Below are 20,025 nucleotides of genomic sequence, written 5' to 3'. Positions count from 1 at the left end.
AAATCAAGCACTAATATTGATATCACTGTTGTTGTGATTGTTGTGACTTGGTTTCTAGCTATTACTTTTAAGGTGTATTGACATAATATTTTCAAGATCATATCACTGTTATCTTTCGAAGTTTATTATGTTGTTTTAATGTACAATGATAATGAAATATAACGACATGATGAATACAAGTTTAAGAAAACACAAATCTTGAAATTATGTCTTAGAATTACTGGGAAATGCACCACAAATTCATCAACAAAAACAAACAAAATATTCAAAATAGCACCTTAACAATAGCTGAAACTGAAAGTTAAAACCAAAACACTTTGGGATCAAGTACTAAGCTACAAAAATCTACTGTGTACCATGAGTGCTTGGTGCGAAATGAGTCTTGATGGAAGGAGTGTTTATTGTGGCTTGAGTGTTTGTAGAAGAGTTTGATCTTTTGTAATGCTTTTCTTGTAGCTGACTTTGAGTAACTACAGCTCTTCCCTTCCACCTTAGTCCATTGGGTGTGTAACCAAGATCAATATTGGTAGGAACTGAACTTGTTAATGTAGGACTATGTAACACTCTATCAGTAGTTTCAGACTGAAAAAAAATATTTTAGTTAAAGATACACTAATATCAATTAAATATCTTTAAATAATATAATACTTACCCTCTCTATTACACTGCCACTTGATCTAAATAGCACACCAAAATCAGCTGATTTTGCCTTTTTTTGTCTTGATCTTTTATATTCAAGAGTTGCACCACTTCTCAAAGTTGTGCTACTCTTCCTTTTTTTAGAACCAACATTAAAAGTTGATTGTTGAGTACCTAATGGAGTTGTTGGTTGAATAGCATTTCCAGATACTGCAGAATCAATTGCAGGCCTCACACTACCTGAAGTAGCAATAACAGGCCTTTTGCCAGCTGCAGGCATCACACCAGTTGATGTAGTACTAGTGGGTCTTTGCCCAGCTGCTAAGGTATTGCAAACCTCACATGAGCTGAGGGAGAAGTGGTAGGTGTCACACTTGGACCTGTATTTACACTTGGTTGATTCTACAAACATACATTAAAGTAAAAAATCAAACTAAACAGAGTAGAATTCAGTAATAGAAAGACATTAAATCACAATTTATCAGAGTTGGACATCCTTTCTTATTATGTCCAAAAGTCTTGCACATAGAACATTTCATTTTTTCTCTCTTCCTTGTAGCCTTTCCAAACTTCTTCTTAACAGGTTCATCATCATCTTTACTCCTATTTTTACTTGATCTTCCTGGCATGACAGTAATTACAAGTGGCTCAATAGCTGGTCTTGTGCTTTTTGGCCACATCTTGATATTTGTCATAGGTTGAATAAACTTATTATATGCTTTCAAGTATATTTCCTTCTTATACCAGTCATCAACAAATTTCTCAACAGTACAATCCTTAAAAAGAATTGCAGTAAGCATGAGCACAAGAAATTTTCTTTAGTTGCCATGATCTACAACTACACATCTTCTTTTAGATATCAACAACATGTTTATATGGTGGATCATGAATCTCAGAGCCAAGATTACCATTAAACTTCACCTCACAATTAGTTGCATGTTCAACATTTTCTCTAAGAACTTTCATGTCATTGGTGATACATCACTAATCTATTTTTGTGAAAACTCTCTCACTCGATTCATCCTTTTCATGAATTTGACTCTTATTTCATTTAGTATTGTGATGATTGATTTAAACCTAGCACCTAAAATTCAACTGTTGAAAGTCTAACACATGCTATTATCAACTACATCACACTTGTTATGTTCTTTAAAAATGCTCTACACCATGCTTCTTTGTTATACTTTAACAATTCTTTCACAATGCCTTGTCCTAACTGACTCATTTCATCAAGTTTTAGTTTTAAAAATACCTCAAATGATGCCCTGGCAACCTGGCAGAATTTTCTTCTCATTTCTTCACCCCTCCACACCTTCTTTTAGTTAGCCCATATATATCTAGCATACCATCTAAGCTTAGCATTTGGTAATAATTCAGTAAGTGCTAAATGAAGACCCTGTCAAATAAAGAAAATTAGAGAGACAACAATGTTAAATATCAATTACTACAGAAAATTAAAGCCTAAATGAATTGAACAAAAAATTGAGTAATACCTTCTGCATATCATACATCACTGTTAGCCCTTCACCTTCAGTTTCTGTAAGCTCCAAATCATATTTGATGCACTTGAGAAATCAAGACCATGTGTCCTTGGTTTCTATATTAACCACAACCCATGCTACAGGGTACATCTGATTATTTCCATCTTTGAAAATGCAAGATAATAGTTAACCTTTACATATACTTTTGAGAAATGCACTATCTAAATCAATTATCCTTCTATACCCTTCTATCCATCTACTTTTTAGGGATCCAAGACAAATATAGATGTCAATAAACACCTTTTTGCTGGAATTGTATTCTTGGATTTCCTAATAGATTCAATAGTTCTAGGATTAGTGGTTTTAATTACTCAGCATAATCATACAGCCTAGCAAACACCTCTTTGAAATCACCCATATGTTCATTCATAACTCTCAGTTTTGCCTTTCTACAGCTTGTTTACTAACATACAAACCATACTCCTTCTGTATAAAAGCCTGAATCTGTTGTAGTTTGATGGTAGGATAACTCATAATCCTCTCTTTGTATTTTTTGCTAATTCAAATTGGGTTGCACAATCTGTTTCTTGTCCTTTTAAAACAGTTGTGGATAGGAAAGTATGTTTTCACTCAAGTTTTCAGTGTTACCATCAAGACTTTCAAGAATATGCCATGGACAACCCTTTTTCTTACATTTTGTTCTTATCCTTTTCTTCTCATTAGATTTCAACTTAATATTTACACTCTTCTGAATAGAGTAAGCTTGCAGTGCCTCCCTAAACTCAATATGATTCAAAAAAAACATATATAACTGAAATAAAATCTTTTTGATAGTTGGGGTAAAAATAGATCTTGGTACCTGAATTTTTAGGTGGTGGATGTACCACTTCATCATTCTTAATAGGATCCCCTTCATCTTCACTAATGTCACTATCAAGATCTGAGCTATCAAAATAAAGGTCATCACCACCACCCAATTTACCTTCAAACTTTCCCCTCTTACTCTTATAAATGTCTTTAAAACCTGCATCTATACCTACATGTCTAGATGGTATCTCATCTACATTTAACCTATCATACTTCTCTTTAACCTGTTCTTGGATGTTAGATTGTATAGCTTAAAGCAACTCCTTATCCAGATCACTTAAATCATCAATGCTTTCCTCAACATCATAGAGTGAATCTGAATCTGAATGTGAATGTAGGTTATCTACATTTACTCTAGGGGACTGATCTTGGTTTAAATTCATAAAATCATTTACATTAAGTGGTTCAGATGAAGACATATCAACCCTATTTTTTGGTGGTGGGGGGGGGGAGTACACATCAGCCCTATCTTTTGGTGAGGTGAAGTACACATCAGTCCTATTCTTTGGTGAGGTGGAGTACACATCAATACTATATTTTGGTGAGGTGGAGTACACATCACCACTATCTTTTGGTGGGGAAGAGGACATATAATCACTAGAAAATAAAGGTGTCTCCTCAATAACTAAAGGTATACTAATTTGATGTACAATAAATACATCAACAAAGTCTCCATCATTCAAAGTATTAAGAAATAATAAAATATCACAATCAGTATTTAACATGTGATAACCACCCTTGTTGTTGACTCTACATCCTAAAGTTTCAACTTTTTCAACACTCAATTCTAGTGCTAATTTATGAAACAACATGATATGCATCTTATCTACATTTATTTTAATCGTTTCAAGTTCATTGATTCCATTTGTATACCTTAGCTCAGGATCAGATACAAAACAACCTCCTTAGTGCAATTGAAGTGTCACTATTGTTGAAGCTATTTAATTATCATGCTTGTTAAGTGATTAAAAAATAATATTTTCAGTAGCCATTTACTTACCATGACTATAAAGTGATGTGAGCTTCAAAAAGCCCTAATTTTTTAATGTAAAAATATGTCAAGATTCTTATACATACACGTCTAATATATATCACTAGACCACCATCAGATTCAATACCCAAGACAATTGAAGAAAAAAAGGGACAAATTTCAGTCAAAATTGTGATTTTATGAATAAATCCTAGAATCTAATTGAATTCACAAAATATGCCATTGAAGTCAGGCGAAGTCATAACACTACTACAATAGCATATTACACTAACATTAGGCATGAAACAAAGCAAATTCCCTAAAAAAATATGAAGCTATCCTAAAAATAAATAAAAACATAAGTAAATACACGTACTAACAAACAGAATTACAAGTAAAAATGACAATAAGTTAGAAATCTTACCCAGATAACTTAAAAATCGAAGAAAATAATAACAAAATGGACAAAATCCATCGGAGAAGTCGCCGGAGAAAGGGGAAAAGGAAGAAGAAAGTTGAGGGGTCTATAGGACCCTCAATATATGACCCTTTTGTTTGTTTGTATACACATCATTTTTAATGTGTATTAATTATTTATTTGGCATGTAAGAGTTTGTGATACACGCACAATTTCAAGTTAAAAATAGTGTTTAAAATATTGTGTTTCATGGGCTTCAGAAGACAAATAGGTAAATAGAAGGGTTCACAATATGAACTCATACAAGTACAAGGGTCCACAAGACCATTTCACCTTTTAAATATTAGAAATAGAATGATTAGAATAACAGAAAAGATACTATGGAAAATGACTAAATAAATTCATTTACCATAAAAATGTTTAAATATATACATCTATTATATTTTGACAAAATACATAAATAGGTCTCTGAATTTATTTGGTTTTTCCTCTTAGATACCTCAACTACGCCATCTTTCTAATGAACTCCTGAACCCTCCAAATTTGTAATTTTTAAACCCACTTGGCTGACATGGCACAAAATATGTTCACACGTTCCTTGAGCGCGTGAAGACGTTTTAAAGGTGCTGATGTGGAATTCACAATTGTGTACAATGGTCTTCTTCCCCTTTTAGCCCTAATTTTCCCCCTCTTTCTCTTATCTCTCTTCTCTTTTCTTTCTCTTCTTTCTTACAATCATTTTTAAGTTAGAGATGCTCATCAAAGAATCTCTCTTCTTCAATGATTTTTTCTTCATCATCAAGTACCACTATTGAAGTTATCTTCCTCATCGATTTCTTTTTGTTCAACTGCAAATGTGTTATGTCAATGTGGTGGTGTTGTGGAAATGAAGACCCCATGGATGCAATCCAACACTGGACGTAGGTTCCTTTATTGTAAAATTTCAAAGGTAATTCATTTTTGTTGTCCAATATAGTAAAGAAACCCTTTTTTGTAATTCAATTTTTTCATTAATTTTATAAGCATGAGGTGGATAATTTCGATGGTACGATGATGAAATATCGACTCAAGCTAAGAAGGTGATATGGGATTTTTGAAAGGAATCAAAATATATGAACTAGAGAGGAATCGATAAACAAAAGTAGGGATGATATGTATTGTTGTAGAGGTGATATTGGCTACTTAGATCTATGTACAAAAATGATCGCCTAGTATTTTTTTCATTTGTCTTCTACTTGACTTTCCTTCATTACAATATATATGCTAGATTGTAGTCTACTCTATGAGGGCAATTTTGATTTGGATTTTCTATTGTAATTGCCTTCAATTGTGTTTTTATTGAACTAATTTTGATGGAAGGATTGAAGACAAACTATGTGTTAGTCTCCTTTGTTTTCTTATGTATTCAAATTATTTTGATGATCAGTTATTCTCGAACACTTCTACATAAAATGGAGTAAAGCATAATTATAACTGTTCACACGCTTTCACATTCAATTGGCCTAATGAAAACACAAACATAACTAAACAATCATACCATTAATTTTCTCTAATGAGCTACAAACAAACATACCAAGCCATGACAACTATTAAAAATAGTACCCTACTATCACCACAAATTAGTTAATGTACTTAAAAGACACCAAAAGACATTCAAAACAGTCAATACAAGTTTTTGTTGCTGATTACACATCCAAAAAATAAACTTGGTACTGAAATTAAGCATCCCTTGGTGCAGTAGATGATCCACATTGATTTTTTCTTGACTGAATCATACGCTGCAACTGTGAAGTTGTAACAACTCTACCATTCTACTTTAGTCCTCGAGGCTTATAACCAATATCAATATTTGTTGGAGATGTATCCTTATAAGCTCTTGGAGTGATAACTCTTTCACCTAACGTACCAGACTGCATAGAAATATACTAAAATGAGACTTTATATAGTAGAGTGAGAAATGAATAAAGTTCTATATACATTTTTATTAAGACAACCCCAAAAGTCAAAAAGTTAGAATCAAGGAGAAATTCTCAATTTTTGGATTGGCCTCATATTTACGAATCACTCTACGACTCGTAGAGCTTTCTACAACTCGTAAGAGTGAGTTGTAGAGTGAACCTCGGAGACTTTTCAAGACCATACTCAGGAGAGGTCCTATAACTCAACAAGACGAGTTGAGGTCTTGTGACGAGTCGTAAGGATGAGTCATTTCAAAACATCAGAAACCTTACATTAGCTGGTCTTTAAGACCTGCAGGACGAGTGGACATTACGATTATAGACATGAGAACGAGTCGTAATATGAAGTTTAAAGATGATTTTCATGAGTTGATCATGAGTTCAATGATCTTTAAAGAATTTTTTGATGAATGAAGTTGAGATTTGATTTAATGATGAAAGTTATTGTTATATTCCATATTTTTGCACATTGGACTATTTGTAAGCTAATGGACATAAATTCAAGGACTTTTAATTTTGAATTTTAAAATGACATGATTCATTTGTAAATGACAAGTTATATGGATAATATATGTGAAGTTAAAGGCAACTCAAAAAGGACCCTTGAGCCAAATAAAAGTGGAAGCCATCAAAAATATGTTTTGTAAGTCACATTTTTGGGTGAGCTGACTTTGGGAGACCATAAACCCTTTATAAATTGGGAATTTTGGAAATCTCTCAAAATGAAAGTTGTATAAAATTGAAATAGCTTTCCAACCATAGTCTTGGGTTTGGAGGTGACATCAGGAGAAGGAGATATGGGCATTTTAAGGCAGAAGGGTAGAACTAAATAGTGGATTCGGCCCAACCCAATTCCAACTCGGGTTAGGCCCAATACCCACACCATTTAAGGAGATTTTTTAGTCTTCTTCTTTATTTTTAAGACCCAAAGTATCCAGAAAATTCTAGAGAGAGAGTGAGAGAACTCCTAGGCTAAGAAAATCCATTTTGACAAAAATCTGAATCTCGAATTTCGAAGCTCGTGAAGAGAAAAGTATTGTACGTTACATTGCCTTCAATTTGAGCTAAAAATTAGCCAAGTGTTAATGTGGTTGATGCATACCTAAGGTAATATTAAATTTCCTTTTTCATTGTTAACAAGTTTATTTAGAGTTTTAACGGATTAGAATGGAGAAAATAGAGTTATCAACTCATTTGTTGTTTTGTTGAGATTTTGGAATAAGAGGCTATTTTGGGTGGATTAAATAGATGGAATTAGATGAGTTATGATGTATAATAAGTTTTGATATTGTTTTGATATTTTTGATGAGTTGTTATTCTTGAATTTGGAAGAATAAAGCGTATAAAGATATTGTATATATTTTAGAGTTGTTTGGTATGATATTTGTGGTTGTTTTGCAATGACATTTTAGAAACTATTTCGTGGTTGTTACGAACGGTTTTGTGGTCTGGAATGTTGGTGCTTTGGATGTAGTTTTTGTGGTTGTTATACTATGGATATACGGAAATAAAGAGGTGAATACAAGTATTGACATCCGAATGTATATTGGGCTATTTTGGAAGTAACTTAAGGATGGATTTAATTCTATATTGATATGGAATTGTTTGTATTATTTTTGTTGATATTTTAATTGGTGTTTGGCTAAATTAGAATTTCGAGGATTATTACGTTTGCAGGGGAAATGCTACCCGAATTTTGTTAAGTTTCATTTGTACTTGGCTTAGTTAATAAGTGATGTGGATATCTAACTGTGACGTATGATATCTTAATTTTAGACCCACAAGCTTGAAAAGTAGACGTTGGACATTTAGATAGAGTTCAAGGTATGTAAAGTTGTTCCTTCTTTCTTTTGGCATGTCGCGGACCATACTATCTCGGTCTTGAATTCTTGATTTCGCTTGGTTTATTCTTCATGACCAAGTCCAGGACGTAGACCTATCACGGAATACACTGTCTTGGCCAATAAATTCCATACTTTAACCATTCGAGTGTTAGTTATTCCACTCATTCTATTGAGTCACAAATGATGATCTAGTTATACATGGTTGCTCATGATATTCCACTCATGCATACTGTTATTGTATTATTCATCGAGTCTCAGGCTAGATTTGTTGTCGTGCACAGTTTTACTATATTATTCACCGAATCCCTTACTAGAGGGCTGGGTACGATATATGTATATGATGATATGATTATGACATCGAGTCTCATAATAGGCCGGGTATGGTATACGTGTACACGAACGATATGATGATATAATTATGACACTGAGTCCCATAATGGGTCGGATATGGTATATGATAATGATATGCATGACTTTATTTCATAAAATGCAGGTATAGTGAATTATTGATTACTATACTTGTCTCTGGAATCTTTATTTCAGATATGATCTTCTTTATGGTACTTTATGCTTTATATACTCAGTACGTATTTCGTACTGACCCCTCTCTTTGGAGGGCTGCACTTCATGCTCACAGGTATACATACTCATTTTAGAAATCCGTTAGCTTAGGATTTCTACTCAGTTATTTTGGAGTGCTCCCTTATTCTGAAGTCTAGATTTTTGGTATCGATCCTCTTAATGTATATATTTATTTATCCAGGAGTACGACAGAGCCCTGTCCCGTCATATGATACCGTTGATACTCTTAGAGGTCTGCAGACATATATGTGGGTTATGTATAAGTTTGTTTAGCTGTGTCTATACAATATGTTGTGGATATTGATATATAATGGTAGCCTTGTCGGTTTGCATGTTCTTTCATGATATGATTAATGGTGGCTCCTCAGAAGATAAATGATAGGGATATATTTTCATGAAGATGTTATGAAACCATTGGAGTTCTTATGTAAGTTATCATATTATTCATAGTTTAGCTTGACTGCATCTAATGGGTATGTATATGAGTGTCCAGGTAGGGCCTCAGTCACGACCTACGGGATTGGGTCGTGATAGTTATGATGATGAATTATAATCCAAGATAGTTATTATGGTGTGATAAGTATAATTCTCACACAATCATGTTTAAAGATGGTGATAAGGACAATTCTTACTGAAGTTATGGATTTCTATGAATCACTAAAGTCAACGAGCTACTCTTAATATGTTTTATAAAGATTAATTGATAGGTAGCTACTATATTTTTCTCTAATGTTTATGATCATGTTTTAATGAATTCCGTTGGGATATTGACTAAGCATCGAGAGGACTTGTAGGTCGGTTTTGTTTTGATAAAGCAGTTAGTTACCCAAGGGAATCCTCGTAGCAACCTAAAGTCTCAAACTACATTGTCCATATAGCTTGCCTTCATGGCTTAGCTAGTGGATCCACATGTAGATTATAAAGTTAAAGTTATTTCTCACGGAGTCTACCTTAAAAAATTAGTCTCTCTCTTCTCGATGTAGGAGTTACATCAGATTCCATCTTATAGATCGCATGGTCTTAAGATATCGGTTAAAGGTTTATCCCATATAAGTTGAATGTAAATATATGAGATTTACTATAAAGTTTTTATGATGCATTGATCATAAGTTTTCATACGTTTTCACATACTTTTAAGCTTTGCTCATGTTCATTATGTTGGTCATGAATCTTATGTCATATTGCTCATGTCCCTTTACTTATTCATGCATAATTCACATACATAGTACCTTATATGTACTAACACATATTTTGCCTACATTGTCTCATAATGTAGGAGCGAACATCGACCATCCTATTTGTGGCTAGAGTTGTTTAGTTCTCTAAGAAGTTGGTGAGTCCTTATATTATTGAGGACATGAATTTTCTTTTATATTGCTACTTTGACTTTCTCTTATGTTTTGGGTGATTTAGGAACTTGTCTTAAGCCCTCATCAAAGTCTAGAATAGAGGCATGTTTAGACGTTATCTTGATGTTGTCCATTTGGACATTGATTGAGTTTTCCATCCCTTAGACTTACACTTTTGAGCTGTTACTTTCTCTTATGTTGTTGAGTTTCTTCACTTATCCCTCATTACTGAATGGCTCTAGTGAAACTAAATGAGTTAAAGGATCAATTGAAAGACTTGTTAGACAAAGTTTTCATTAGACCAAGTATATCCCCATAGGGTGCTCCCATTTTATTTGTTAGGAAAAAGGATGGTTTGCTACATATGTGTATTGACTACCAATAATTAAACAAAGTAACCATCAAGAATAAATATCCAATTCCGAGGATAGATGATTTGTTTGACCAATTACAAGGGGCAAGTTATTTCTCTAAGATTGATCTCCATTTTGGTTATCACCAATTAAGGGTGAGGGAGTGTAATATTCCCAAGACGACATTTCGAACAAGGTATGACCATTATGAGTTCTTAGTTATGTCATTTGGTTTGACCAATGTCCCTGCGCTATTCATGGATTTGATGAATAGGGTGTTCAAATAATATTTGGACATGTTTGTAATTGTGTTTATTGATGACATATTGATTTACTATCGGAATGAGGAGAAACATGTTAATCACTTGAGAATTGTATTCCAAACTCTAAGGGACAAGCAATCATTTATCAAGTTCAATAAATGTGAGTTTTGGTTAAGGGAGTGGCTTTTCTTGATCACATTATGTCTAATGAAGGGATTATGGTTGATCTTAAAAAATCTAGGCGGTTAAGAATTGGCCTAGACCATTGTCCCATTAGAATATTAAAAGTTTCTTAGGCCTAGCCGGATATTATAGAAGATTTGTGGAAGGTTTTTCATTGATCTCCTCACCATTGACTAAGTTGACTCAAAAGAAAGTAAAGTTTTAATGGTTGGAAGCTTATGAGAAGAGTTTCCAAGAGTTGAAGGATTGTCTTACTACCGCTCCTATTTTGACCTTGCCAGAAGGGTCCGTTGTTTTTATTGTGTATTGTGATGCTTTAAGGATTGGATTTGGTTGTGTTTTGATGCAACATGGTAAGGTGATAGCCTATGCTTCAAAGCAACTTAAGGTGCATGAAAAGAATTATCCGACTCATGACTTGGAGCTAGCGTCGATTGTGTTTGCTTTGAAGATTTGGAGATAATATCTTTATGGTATCCATGTAGATGTGTTCACCGACCATAAGAGTTTACAATATGTGTTTAAGAAAAAATACTTGAACCATAAGCAAAGAAGATGGCTTGAATTATTAAAGGACTATGATATGAGTGTGTTATATCATCCGGGCAAAGCTAATATGGTTGTCGATGCACTAAGTAGATTATCTATGAGCAATGTTTCACATGTTAAAGAGGGTAAAAAGGAGTTGATCAAATATGTTCATAGATTGGCACGTTTAGGTGTGTGTTTGGTTTATTCTAATGATGGAGGTATTCTTATGCATAATGGTTCATAATTGTCTTTTGTGGCGGATGTTAAGGCTAAACAAGACCATGATCTAGTGTTGGTTGAGCTAAAGAAGTCGGTTGCCAAAAAATCTATTGAGTCTTTCTCCCAAAGGGGAGATGGTGTACTTCATTACCAAGGTTGTTTGTGTGTTCCAAATGTTGATGGTTTAAGAGAGTTGATATTGAATGAGGTCCATAGTTCTCGATATTCAATTCACCTGGGATCCACCAAGATATATCGTGATTTGAGGGAAGTGTATTGGTAGAATGACATGAAGAAGGACATAGTGGAGTTTGTGGCTAAGTGTCCAAATTGCCAACAAGTTAAAGTTGAGCATAAAAAATTGGGCTAGCCCAAGACATTGAAATTCCTACTTGGAAGTAGGAAGATGTGAACATGGATTTTGTAACGAGTTTGCCTCGTACTAAGAAGAACTATGATTTTATTTGGTTGTCGTAGATTGGAGGACTAAGTCGGCTCATTTTCTACCGGTTAAGACTTCTTATGGTGTCGAAGATTATGTTGAGTTGTATGTTCATGAGTTGGTAAGACTTCATGGAGTTCCCTTGTCCATTATATTGGATCGGGGTACTCAATTCACTTCATACTTTTGGAAGTCGTTCCAAAAGGGTCTTGGTATAAAGATTAAGTTAAGTACCGCTTTTCATTCTCAAATTGACGGTCAAGCTGAAAGAACAATCTAAACCTTAGAGGATATGTTGAGGGCATGCATTATTGATTTTAAAGGAAGTTGGGATGAACACCTACTGTTGATTGAGTTTTTCTACAATAATAGTTATCACTCTAGCATCCTAATGGCTCATTTTGAAGCATTGTATGGGAAAAGATATAGGTCCCCGATGGGATGGTTTGAAGTAGGAGAAATGGCCTTGATTGGTCCAAATTTGGTAATAGATGCTATCTAGAAGGTGAAACTCATAAGGGAGAGGTTAAAGATGGCTCAAAGTTGTCAAAAATCCTATTCTGATGTTAGGAAAAGAGAGTTTGAATTTAAGGTAGATGATTGGATCTACTTGAAGGTTTCACCCATGAAATACAATTTGGTAAGAAAGAAAAAATGAGTCCTAGATACGTTGGACCTTACTAGATATTGAGACGTATTGACAAGGTGGCTTATGAGTTAGATTTGCCATTTGAATTAGCCATGGTTCACCAGTGTCTCATGTATCTATGTTGAGAAAGTTCGTAGGTGATCCAAACTCCATTGTGCCATTGGAAGATGTAAGTGTTGAAGAGAATTTGACTTAAGAGGAGATTTCGGTGGAAATCTTAGACCAGTAAGTTAAGAAGCTAAGGAACAAAGAAGTTGTGTCTGTCAAAGTATTATGGAGGAATCAACAGGTAGAAAGTGCTACTTGGGAAGCGGAGGCGGATATGATGAAATGATACCTGTATCTCTTTCCCTCTACTCAAGCCTAATGTATTAAGTTGTTCTTATTCAGGTTAATTGAACTTTTACATATTTAGTTCTTCCTATGTCATTAATATGCATGCATGTTCATGAAAGATGATTTTAAGCCATGTTTTATGTTAAGTTGAAATTTTTATGTTCTATGCATTTTAAGGACGAGTGTTTCCAAGGGGGGATATTATAAGACCTCGAAAGTCAGAAAGTTGGAACCAAGGAGAAATTCTCAATTTTTGGACTGACCGCAGCTTTCTACAATTATAAGAGTGAGTCGTAGAGTGACCTTCAGAGACTTTTCAAGACCATACTCAAGAGAGGTCCGATGACTAAATAGAATGAGTCATAGACCTATTGACGAGTCATAAAGATGAGTCATTTCAAAACTTTAGAGACCTAAAATTTGCAAGTTTTCAAGACCTGCAAGATGAGTGGACATTACAATTCCTAGGCTCGAGAACGAGTCGTAAACATGACTCGTTGGCAAACTTTAGAGATCCAATTTTTTAGGCCTTTTCCAAAACCTGTAGGATGACTCGTCACTACTTCTACGAGTTGTAGAAGACCTTCCGTAGGTCCAAATTTTAGAATTTAATGAAGGTTATTTGTGTCATTTCCCATGTTCGGTTCAATGTATCTAGACACTTTTATGGTCAAGTTCAAAGTCTATATATACCTAATTCTTCAAAATTCCCTCTTATTCAATTCATTCAGCTAAATTCTCCTAAGGAAAGACTCCAAGTCCTCTCAAGCTCTACTTCAAGTTTTAAGCTAAGGTTTCAGATTTTTATCAAGGTTTGTTCTCCAATTCTAAGTAAATACAATCAAGGTATGTGGAAATTGATCTATGGGTTCCTTTTACCCATGGAGTCCCAAATTTCCTCAAAGCTTCATTCAATTTTCAATTGTTTATGAATCCTAGTTTTGATGAATTGCATTGGGCTATTTTAATTTTATTTTAAATTATTATAAATGATTATTCTAACCATGTTTCTACATGAATTGTATAATTTCAAGTTCAATTATGAATGCCCATGCATAAAGTTATTTTCAATCATGATTATGAAGTTTAAAGATGATTTTCATGAGTTGATCATGAGTTCAATGATGTTTAAAGAAAGTTTTCATGAATGAAGTTGAAATTTGATTTAGTGATGAAAGTTAAGATGATGATCAATTATGATCCAAGATAGTTATTATGGTGTGACAAGTACAATTCTCACACAATCATGTTTAAAGATGGTGATAAGGAAAATTCTCACTGAAGTTATGGATTCCTATGAATCACTAAAGTTAATGAGATATTCTTAATATGTTTTATAAAGATGGATTGATAGGCAGTTACTATTTTTCTCTATAATTTTTAAGATCATATTTTAATAAATTCCGTTGGGATATTGACTAAGCACCGAGAGGACTTATAGGTAGGGTTTGGTCCGGTAACGTATTTAGTTACCCAAAGGAATTGTAGTAGCAACTTAAAGTTCCAAACTATGTTTCTCACTTAGGTCTCCTTCATGGCTTAGCTAGTGGATCTATATATAGCTCACAAAGTTAAAGTTGTTTCTCACGGAGTCTATCTTGACAAAGTAGCCTCTCTTTTCTCAATGTGGGAGTTACATCGGATTCCATGTTATAACTTGCATTGTCTCAAGATGTCAGTTAAAGGTCTAATCTCACATAAGTTGAATGTAAAGATATGAGATTTACTATGAAGTTTTTATGATGCATTGCCATAAGTTTTCATACGTTTTCAAATGCTTTTACGCTTTTCACATGTTCATTATGTTGGTCATGCATCTTATGTCATATTGCGCACGTCCCTTTACTTGTCATGCATAACTCATATACTTAGTAAGTGTTATGTACTAACGCATATTTTGCCTATATTTTCTCAAAATGTAGGGGTGGACATCGACCATCATATTCGTGACTAGAGTTATTTAGTTCTCGAAGAAGTTGGTGAGTCCTCATATCATCGAGGACATGAATTACCTTTTATGTTGCTACTTTGACTTTCTCTTATGTTATGGGTGAGCTAGGAGCTTGTCCTAAGCCGCCATCAAAGTCTAGAATAGAGGCATGTTTAGACGTTATCTTGATGTAGTCCGTTTGGACATTGATTGAGTTTTCCATCCCTTAGACTTACACTTTTGAGTTGTTACTTCCGCTTATCTTGTTGAGTTTCTTTATCTTATGTATGCAATGTATTCTAAAATGGATTGGTTGAGATCCCTCATAATTCCGATCGTCGTGTCACGGCTTGATCCTAGTTTAAATCGTGACACTTTCATTTAAGGTTTGATTGCTACTTACATTAGTGTAGATGCCAATTCCTATTGTCTTGGTCCCCTTTTTTCTTCCTGTTGATGTTGAATCTCCTATGTCCTTTTGTTTACCAGGCTACTGACTTGATACACTTCCTCTTCCTATACTAGTACCTCTACTAGTGCAACTAACATTGCCTCTACTATTTTCTCTAGCAGGTTGTTTCTCTCTTCTAATAACTAAAGTATCAAACACATGGAACTACCTTATTGGCTAAACATTGGTAACTGGCTTGAGCTTGATTGTGGCTAGACATTGGTGGTTGTCTTGAGTTTGATAGGTTGCTAGACATTGATGGCTGGCTTGAGCTTGGTTACCTGCTTATATTTGGTACTTGACTAAAGCTTCCATGTTGTCCCATCCCAACTTATTAATAGAGTAATAGTAATTGGTTAATGTAAATAATTGAAGCTAATTATAAATGAATTAGAATAGAAGAATAACTTACCATGATTTGACAGGCTTTTTCATTGTGTCCTACTTGATGACACTTTGAGCAAGTCAGTTTTACTCCTTTCTTGGACAACTTTTCATACTTTTTTTGGCTCATTCTTTCCTTTTCTTCTGCACTTTAGTGGCCTACCAATCATGACTTTTGATTTAGGAGGATCAATCACTATACCACTAGTGTGAGGCCATATTTCATGTTAGGTATTAGTTGGAGAAAGTTGTCAAAAGTCTTCAAGAAAGTCTCTTTCCTATACCAATGTACTACTTGATGTTCAGGTTTTATGCCTTTGTGCTAATACGCAAGCACAACATATTGACATGGTATGCCCCTCAATTGCCATATTGTACATATACAGATCTTCCTTCTTATATCAACAATATGCTTGTATTCATCATCTTTGATTTCATATCCAATATCACCATTGAATCTAACCTCACAAAATCTAGCAAGATCTTTGTTCTCTTCAAGTACTAGGATAGCCATAAGAGAGATATGTGATATTTAAGTATCAACAAATTTCCTCATTGCAATATGTTTTATCCATTATCTTATGCCTAATATCCTCTAACATAGTTATGATTGCCTTATGTCTAATAGCTAGTATTCAAGAATTAAATATCTCACAAATATTGTTTTCAACAATATCACACTTAGAATGCTCTTTAAAATTAGAATGCTCCTTAAAATATGCCCTGCACCAAGTGATTTTTCATAATGCAACATGTTTTCACAAATGTTCTTACCTAGTTTGTTGAGTTATCCATCTCATCTTGAAATTTCACTTCAAAATTTGACTTTGTACATATTCAGAATTGGTTTCTTCTTTTTTCACCTATCCATTTGTGTTTCAATTAGAATAGATATGTCTAGCACATCTCCTTTGCTCACAATCTAGTAGCAACTAACACAAAGCTGGTACAAGGCCCTATTTAAACAGTCATAGCACAACAAAATTTGAAAAGTATTAACATCAAGAAAATGAAAAATAAAAGATCAAACTAAAATATAGAAGTTATCTAACCTTCTGCATATCTAACATTACAGTCAGTCCATGTTCAGTGCCTAAGTTCAAATCTTGTATTGATTTGTTGAGAAAAAAACTCCAACTATTTTTTGTCTCTGTGCCAACAACAACCCATGGAATTGGAAACATCTGTTAATTTTCATTTCAACCATAAACAACTAACAATTCTCCTTTGCAAGCCCCCTTCAGAAAGCATCCATCAAAATCAATAATTTTCTTGCATCTTTCCAACCAACCTCTTTTTAATGCATCAAAGAAAACATAGAAGTAAACAAATAAATTTTTTCCTAGCTAAGACTCTTTATCTATCCTCACTAAATATGAACTGTCAGGATTAGTATGTTTAATCATGCCTACATAATCACACATTCTTGAAACTTTCATCTTCCAATCACCTAATAAGTCCTTAATAACCTTCCTCTGTCCTATGACAAACAATTCTTCCAGCATACACTCCAAAAAAAATTCTCACCAATTACTGAATTTCGCACAATCTTATAAATGGTTGGTTTATATTTTATCTCATCCTTGAACTTATCTGCAACAAACTTAGATGTACACAACCTGTTATTTATTGAAGTAGGACATACATGAATATACTAATAACTTTTTACAATAAAATCATCAGAATATTTATATATACTAGCAAATGATAATCATTTTCACTTCTTGTCCTCACAATTGACTCTAACTCTATGCTTTTCAATAGGATTCAATTTTAACCTAGCTTTCGCAATAATTTTTCTAATTTGCCAAGCTCAAAAATAGCTAAAACACAATCAGGATCAAATCTACCTTTTTACTTTTTCTTCTTGCTGGTAAATCAACACCACTCACAACATCTGAATCTAATTCATTCCTACTGTCATCACTATCCAATTCTGAGCTATCTATATATTGTTAATCACCCCTAATCTTCCAGCGTATCTAGCGGTTTTATTTCTTTCTATGTCTTTAAATTCTCTATCAATACCTGCAGTTCCAAGTCTTATTTCCTTAGTTTGAAGATATTTTTTTTCTTTCTTTTCACTTTGTTTCTCCATTCATTTTAAAGAGATCTCAACTCTTCATCAATCTTAGATTCATACTCATCAGGAATAACATCCTCCTAAGAGTCAGTACTGTTTTCTTGATTTGATTCAGCCTCTTCCCTTTCTATATCTGATATATCACCTGATACAACTTCCACATTAATATTTTTAGATTCAGTCCCTTCCCTTTCTAGATCTGATATATCACTTGACCCAACTTCAACATTAACATTTTCAGATTCAGCCTTATGAAACAACTCTTCTCTTTCATTCACATTTATATCTTGTAAGCCTTCTTCACCAACCACATTACTATTTTCTTCGACTTTAAGCCCACAAAGAAAATCAGTTAAGATCCCTTCTGACACTTCTACTTCATCCACCGCATGCTTCACATAAAGGTCTAAAAAGTCACCATCATTTAGGTCTTTCACAAGATTCACTAACTTGAAGTCACTGTCCATCTCAATAAAGTCATATTTTGCAGGGTCTTTAACGTAGAACCCACCAATGGTAATATACCCAAATTCTTTAGTGTAATAAAGTAATTCGATATGAACTGGTTCCACCTCATTTTCTCCAATATACGTTTCCCCATTTTTGCCTTGAATAAATTCATCACCATGATAAAAATGAGTTATAATAATACAATCTATAAGATTCTCTGAAAATCAACTAACACGAGAAAATCCTAACTTTTTTCAGTTATTAACAAGATACTATCACATTAATATAATACTAAAAATAAACTATATATCATGTTAAAATAAGGCATGCATTAAAATAATAAAAAAAATGGCATAGAAATTAGGAAATGAACTTACCTCAATAGATTAAACTCCAAAATCATCTGCAATCTTAGATGATATCTTTGACAAAACATTCAAAATCCCTTCAAAATTTCACTTGAATCACTGAAATAAGATCAATTTGTTAGGATTTTCTCGTCACCATCAGTGAACATGAAATGTGTTTGTGAGGAAAATGAATTGTTTTTAGCTTTTTAGAGTTTATTTAGATTTTATCTTAGGTTGCTGATGTGTAAATTATTAAAGTGGTTGAGAGTTTTGATTGATTGCACTTTCCACGTGGAAAAGGTGGATTTCAGGCTAACAATCAAACAAAAAATTTGCTGAAGTTTTGTGCCATGTCAACCAAGTGGGTTTAAAAGTTATAAATTATTGATGGTTCAGGGGTTCAATAGAAAGATGGTGTAGTTGAGATGCCTGAGAGAAAAAATTGAACAAGTTCAGGGGCCTGTTTGTGTATTCTGCCTTATATTTTTAGTTTACATATATCCTTCCAGTATATGTTGGCACAATATCTTTAATTTTGAAGGAGAAACATGTGGCAAATTCAAAATTCTCCAATTTCAAATATCTAATTTCTTTAAAAAATTACATCTTTAATCCATTCCCGACACATTTCCTCCCCTTTGAGTTCTTACCTTTTTCTTTCATCAATCAAAAATATTTCATCATCAAGGAGAAAAACACACACATATCTTTTAGATATTCACCATGTTATTTTATTCTGTTTCTTCAAAAAAAAAATTTGGGGGTGGGTGGGTAGGGGATTTATTCACCTAAAATTCAAAGAGATTTGACCAGTGTATTGCTCAGAAATACTTTTTTATCTCTCTCTAATTTGAGGAGAATAAGTTGATTTTTTTTTAAATTTACGATATTTAAATTTGAGGACCGATGCCTCACTTGGCCGAGCGAGTTAATTGAAATTGACTTAAATAATATTAGTTGGTCGTTAAGGTCAAACCAAACAAAAAAGAAACACCACAAAAAAATTAAAATATAATGAAAGTATTTTCTAAAAATTATGACTAACAACACAATCAACATGGCCATAACTAACTACAATACCACAACAGACGTCTACAAGTTTTTAAGATTAAAACAACTGCTAGCACTTAGTTGGGATAGGGACCCCACATATCCATTAACTATACAAAGCAAAAGAATACTCCAGATTCAACAACTCTTGAAGGAACAACGTGTACCAACTATCAGTCAAACTCAATCACACACAACGAGGATCCCATGTCTACTTGATAACCTATAGGCATCAATGAGATG

The sequence above is a fragment of the Solanum dulcamara genome, chromosome 5 (genome assembly GCF_947179165.1).
Source record: "Solanum dulcamara chromosome 5, daSolDulc1.2, whole genome shotgun sequence".
NCBI lineage: Eukaryota > Viridiplantae > Streptophyta > Magnoliopsida > Solanales > Solanaceae > Solanum > Solanum dulcamara.
Note: the sequence above shows the minus strand (reverse complement) of the source record.